Raw genomic sequence first — 6818 nt, forward strand, 5'->3', positions numbered from 1 at the left:
GTTAACATTATCCCCAGATATTTGATGCTGTTTATGGCTATTGTAAAGGGTGACGTTTCTCTGATTTCTTTCTCAGTCACTTCATCATCTGTATAAAATAGGGCCACTGATTTTTTTGAGATTACCTTGTATCCTGCCACTTTGGTGAAGGTGTTTATCAGCTCTAGAAGTTACCAGAGTGAGCTACGTCACTGCTATGGGGTGACATAGGGAACATGAGCTCCCTTTGCCTTTAGTTGGGTAAAGATGCTAACTAGCCCTGCAGTCCTGCGAAAGAACCCAAGCTTCACATGTAGCATGCCCTCGCTGTACCACAGAGCTTCGCCTAAGTCAGGTAGGTTTTAGTATTTTTGCAAGGAGCAGGGCTGTGTTGAGGCTGAACTCAGGGCTTTGTGTATGCTAGACCTCAGCTTACCACTGAGCTACACTCCCACCCTTGAGTGTCACCAGCCCTATGAGTAGTCAGGGGACATGACAGGAGGCAGACAGATGCTCTCACCAGAGTGGGCAGTGCTGTTAGATACAGTTGGTTGAGCACTGCTGTCCTTAACCATCATGCTATTTCCTGGCCCCTGCCCTGGAGAACAACAGGTGTCCATCTTTTCAGTCCCAGAAAGCATGAGCCTCAGACTGACCTGGAAGCTGGCCGCATGGCTGGGGTCCCATCCAGAGCTGTGAGTTGTGATGACTCTGGCTGATCTTGCCTTTGTAGATCTTGAGGGCTTCACTCCAGTCCAATCTTGGAATTCCTGCCTGCAACAGAATGCAATCACAACCTTGCACAGGGCCAATCATTTCCTGGACCCCAGCTTCTTAAAAGACTAAGCCCTGTTCACTGCTGGTCCTGCTTCAGTTCCTAATGACCTTTTGTCTTCCTGTACAAACAGGACCAGAAGCACCAGGTGCTCCAGGCAGATGGGCCAGCTCAGGAAGGTAGGTTTGAGCTAGCCTGCCCTACCATTCTGAATGTTCCACCAAGAAACCTCAGTCACATAGGCTGGGAACAGCAGTGGCAGAAAATTCTCATGCAGGTGAACATCAGGCAACATTTGACACACACACACACACACACACACACACACACACACACACACACACACACAGGTCCCAGTTCTCAAAGCCCTCATCGACTGGAGGCTGTCCTTTTGGATGCCAGGTCACTTAGGAGGGAGCCAAGAGCCAGTGAAGGCTGTCACCTCCTTCATGCCTGCTTAGGGGCAGAAGAAATGCCATCTTAATGCCCAGCACAGCAAAGGTACATCTGCTTGCAAATTGGAAGAGAGTGCTCAACCATACCTAATGGCCTGAGCTCATTTCTCAGGACCCATGTGGTGGAGTGAAGACCCAACTCACACATCTTCTAGCCGCCATGTGTGTGTTGTGATACGAGCACATGCGTGTACATACAGGTGCACAACAAAAAAGGTAAATCATGGGAGTCGGATGGATGACATAGCAGTCATGGTATAGTCTTCTGGCAAAGGATGATAGTTCCATGCCCAGCACCCACATCAGAAGTCTCATGGCCAGGCACTCAAACTCCAGGGGTCCTGTCATGACCCCTCTTCTGGCCAGGCAGGCAACTGCACTCTCATGCACAGACACAAATACTCATGATATTTACAAATAAAACAAAATCTCATAAAAATATCTTTTTTAAGCCGGGCGTTGGTGGCGCACGCCTTTAATCCCAGCACTCGGGAGGCAGAGGCAGGCGGATCTCTGTGAGTTCGAGGCCAGGCTGGACCGACAGCCTCCAAAACAGAGAAACCCTGTCTCATGAAACCAAAAAAATATGTTTTTTAAAAGAATCAATTACAGTGATAAACTCAAACCTCCAAGCTGGTCTGCAGGTTGAGCTTCCATGCATGAACCATTTTCCTGGAGGGAAAGGACAGGCTAAGCTAGCCCCTTACCTCTCATTGAAAAGGTTCAACTCCTCTATTCCTTGTCAGTGGACTAGGCAAGGAATAATAGGCAATGGAATAGTTCTCCTGTATCTTGTCGATGTCTCTACTAAATAGTAAACTCAGAAAGGCAGTTCCTCCTTTGACTGTAAGCACAGGGCTTACTCAGAGTGCCGGGGCCAGTGCCTGTCTGTGCTAGGCCCTCTCCCTATGCTGGCCCAGCTCATGCCCTGAAGTCAACAAAGGAGTCTCTTCTTGGCAGCATCAGAGCCTTGCCTCGCTGGGCAGGCAGATGGCATGGGCAATGGGACATGGCGTCTGTTGTGGCCAGTATTCAGCGTCTTGGGTGTAAGGAAGAGCTGGGCCAGGGCCTGTCAGATAATTTCTGCTTCTGAAGCATCAAGGTTCCAAAGACCAGCTGTCTAAATCATATGCTGTTCTCTTTCTCCTGGGAAGGCAGGGCCTCTTCCCTCCCTCCCCCGCCCCCCAGCATGTCCTTCTGTCACCAGGCAGCCTAAGTCAGCTGCCCTGAAGTGGCACAGGGGACTCAAAGCAGGGAGAACGTACAGCAGTCCCTGGGGTGGCTGCAGGGGGCAGTCCAGCAGCCAGGGCTTGTGATAGGATGGAGAAAGGACAGAGTGAACTCATTAGAACCCAGCTACTCATGGAGGAGAAAGGTGCACCATGGCTTACACCACGATAAGGAAAAGTACAAACTGCCCTATGTTTCTGAAAAAGCATCAGCCACATTTGTTCATTTCTCTTTTTGAAACAAGGCCTCATTGTGTAGCTTTGGTTGGCCTGGAACTTGTTATGCAGACCAGAGCTGACCTTGAACTCACAGAGATTCACCTGTCTCTGCCTCCCAAGTCCTGGGATTAACTAGTATGCCATCACACCGATGGACATGACCAAGGAACTGTGGAAGCAAGGCAAGGCTCTGGGCAAAGCTAGCCAGGTTGAGAGCTCCAAGCTAACTGTATAGGACTCCTATGCCCGTCTGGTCAGACAAACAAGGCAGATCAGTCCTTCCAAGGTGACCAGAAGCCAAGGGACACAGGGCCTGTTAGCAGGGAGAGATGGAAGTCTGGAGGGTCCATGGCACTTATGGTCAGGAGTGACCACAGACTTGCTCTGGTATCTATAGGGTCCCTGGATCTGTTTTCTGAATGCCTATAGAACCTTACTTGGATGAAGTATGTCTTACAAGATGGAAGGCAGGATGGGATTACTACAGCCTGATCTTCCAGAGGATCATCTCAGGCATTCCGGAGACTAGATGGTTTGGTTCTGGGGAAAGTCAGTAATGCTCCTGGGCTTTGGAGGGAGTGAGGGCTGGCAGCCAGGCTCTTGCTATTCCAGGGAAGGAAGAGGCTCCACAGGCAGGGTTTACACTTGGAAAAGCGAGCCCCCATATGCCAGTGCTTTTCCACTGCTGGCTGTGAGAAACTGGCTGGAAGAGGGGGCCAAAGACCAGCTGCCTAACCCGTGCTAAAGAACGAGAGCCTGGGGGCTACAAAGTCGGTGCTGTGTCCCACTGCTTCCTGTGCTGTTTAGAGCCACGTGGTCACACCAGCTCAGTTCCTCATTTATAGCGGGACAGCAGTAGCAGAGGTCCCAGGGAGTGGAGCCACGTATGCTCGGGGAGAGCAATAGCAACAGAGCTTAGAGGGCCCTGCAGGACATTTGGACCTACCATGTGTTGTGGGGTAGACAACTTCCCATAAACAACCTTTCCTGGAATATTCCTCACGAAGAGGGGCTTGCACCAACATCCCCAAGCTGCTCAGCAGCTATGAAGGGCAGCTTCCTTCCTTTCTCTGCCAGCCCCAGTGATTGTTTGACCCCTGGAAGGACCCCCGTAGAACCAACCGCTGGAAGGACCACGAACCACTGAGACCTCTCCTGCTGTGGATTCAACACCAGCAGTCAGTTCTGCCCAAGACTCCAGCTGGGACCTGAGAACAGAAGGCCCTGTCTGCCCTGCCACTAGTGCCATTCATCTTGTAAGAGTTCAGCTTGAGTCAGAGAGCGCAAAGCCTGCTGTCTACCACACATGCCATTAAGTACCTTTAGGGGGAAGCTGCCCTTCGGTTTACTTATTTGCTGTGTTATGTATACATTTCAATCTGTGCTCGCTGAGCTTCACAGTATCCCGTCCAGCGACAGCCCATAACTAGTGCCTCCCCAATATTAGGACAGTGGGGCCGTGACCATCTGCATGTGCCACATGTGCCATTTGTAGTCTGCATTTAGTTATGCGTGTGCATCTGTGCGTGGGCATGTGAGTGAGTGCAGATGCCCCAATGCCAGAGGTGTCAGATGTCATTGAAGCTGGAGTTCCAGGCCATTGTAAGACACCTGGCCTGAGCCCCGTCCTCTGTAAGAGCAGGGTGCTCTCTGAATCAGTGAGGCACCTCTCTGGCTGCCATGTTTCAGCCACCATATACCTTAAGTTTCCATCGCACCTCCAAGGTATCTAAACGATGAAATTCCTAAAGGTATTTAACCATCTGTAACTAAGGCAGTAGTAGTGTTTTAGATAGTCCTAAACTAGGGATCCCAAATGAGACAAAAAATAATTGGGGTATATAGCTGTATGCCTAAGAAAAGGCTAACATACAGACAGTTATTAACATTCAGACTATTTATGGTCAAACATCACATCAGGTTTAAAAAAAGTAACACACACACACACTAATATATATTAAAGACTTTTAAACAAGATGACAGCAAGAATGGTACCATGGAAGAAACAGAGTGTGTATGGAGTCATTGTACATTAAGAATTAGAAAAGATCCATCTGTCTGGGAGGGGTGGCGTGAGGGTTTTAAGGCGGTATCTGTTATTTTTGTCATTTCTAATTTTCCCACTATGAGTGGAAAGAGGATGCAGGAAGTCCTTAGTTGTCCAAAGCTGAGCTGCTAAGGGAGCAAAAGACCTTTGTGCAGTGGGATCTTGATCAGAGCAGGCACTGGCCCTGGGCCCTGGAGGGTTGGCTTATGCACAGCCCTCTGAGCTCACCCCACCCAAGTTAAAGGGCAGCAGTCTGAGAGGGAAGGAGGAGGAATCGGGAGGGGGGACTCCCTTTTGGATCCCAGGGTAGGTTGCTGCAGAGAAGGCAGGGAAGGCCATGCCTGTAGTGTCAGAAGACCAAAGGGATGATCTAAAGGCTCCCCTGTCACTCTTCAGATCCTGTGGCATCTAGGCTCCATGTCGTCCCCCCCCCCCCCGGCTTTGGGACTCAGTTTCCTGCCACCACCGGTGGAAAGATTCGAAGCGTTCTCCTGCCATAGCCAGATACCCACCTGTAAGATGTGGTCACTACCGCAGCTGCCTCCAGGTCCCCAACAGGGAGCACATAGACCGCTCTGGTGGAGGGCGCCAAAGACTGGGCCCCTGCGGCCTCCTGGCCCGGGCACGCGCTCCTGAGCCGCATCCCGGGTCTCCGAGCACGCGATCCGCACGCTGAAGTCGCCCTGGTACTGGGTGAGCGGCACGGTGCGGCTGGGCTCCCGCGCGCCTGCCACAGACGGGCTCCCACGGGAGGCGGTGCAGTCCGCGCCCGGCCCCTCGCTCCCGGGGTCCGAGTAGCCGTGCAGAGTCAGTGGCACCGCCACATCCGAGCGGTCCAGCTGGTTCCAGCGCCGGGCCAGGCAGCACAGCCGGCTGATGCAGGGCCACGCCATGCCTCTCGGCCACGCGCCTGCGCTGCGCGGGCCGCCCGCCCGCCCGCTGCCTCCGCGCAACCGGGCGCCCAGCAAGGACGGCCTATGGGCAGCCTTAAACCGCCTGCGGCCTTGGGTGGTTGAACCTCCAAATACCCCGAATGTGACCTCATAAATCAGACCTGGGGTTCGCAGAGGGCAAGGCCTGAGGGAGGCAGGTCCTCGCCATCACTCTGCCTGAAGCTGGGTGAGGGTGGCTAGAACGTGAGAGGTCTCTGCTGGCACTGTGGACACGGAATAGAGCTAAGCTGTGCCTGGGGACTCCGCGGTCACCCAGGGTGGAAGTGGGGGGCAACAAGGAGGGTGATGCAGGGAAGATTGGGGGCCATGTTTCCTGAAAAACATGTTTGAGTCAACCCATGACTTTGCCTTGTACCGTGCTGGTTTTAATGTGTGACAACCAATCCCGTTTTCGTTAAAAACTGCCATTGGCTTCCAGTCGGCCTCTCCCTAGTCTCGAAAACCCCTAAATTCCTTCCTCTGCTATGCTTGTGTGCTGTATTCGGGGTTGAAGATCAGTTTAACACAGAGACAACACCAGCTGCCCTGGAAAGGCTTTCTGAGTGTATCCGGTCTGCACTCAACCATACAAACACTGTTAGTTACACGAAATTCTGGCTGAACTTGGAAGGTGTCCACCTCAGAGGACTGCCCCTCGGAAGTTGTACGGAAGTGACATACCATTGCCAGTTTAACAGCCCAAGCCTGCCTATGGCCCCATATTGACAAAGTTAAGCCTGGAGCTTGATAAGTCGTTTGTCAAAGGTGCATTCATGGGGACCCCAAAGGTATCTCTGCTCACCCAGAGCAGACTGACTTTGTGAACTGGGAGCTGGGCTCTGTGTTAGCCAACCTGGAAGCAGAAAGCTAGTAGCTATAAAATAAAGCACAGGAGAAAACTACAGCACACTACAGCCCGCCGTTCCTACGGAGCCAGTTGAGGGCACAGGGAGTCCTTTGATTAGCAGACTGATGGAGAGTCGGAAAGGCTCTTGGTTTGGAAGCAGGGCAGGGTAGTGTTCTCGTTTTTGTTTGTTCGCTTTTAGACAGGGTTTCTCTGTGTAACACTTCTGGCTGTCCTGGAACTCACTCTGTAGACCAGGCTGGCCTGGAATTCATACAGATCCGCCTGCCTCTGCTTCCCAAGTGCTGGGATTAATTAAAGTCATGTTATCACCACCA

At 52.0% G+C, this 6818-nt stretch overlaps 1 pseudogene; it reads right to left on the reverse strand.

Annotated features, from left to right (window-relative positions):
• Positions 1 to 499: 499 nt before the first annotated feature.
• On the reverse strand, positions 500 to 5607 carry LOC121138497 (annotated as a pseudogene).
• Positions 5608 to 6818: the final 1211 nt, after the last annotated feature.

Source organism: Mesocricetus auratus, unplaced genomic scaffold (genome assembly GCF_017639785.1).
Source record: "Mesocricetus auratus isolate SY011 unplaced genomic scaffold, BCM_Maur_2.0 contig_12914_pilon_obj, whole genome shotgun sequence".
Taxonomy (NCBI): domain Eukaryota; kingdom Metazoa; phylum Chordata; class Mammalia; order Rodentia; family Cricetidae; genus Mesocricetus; species Mesocricetus auratus.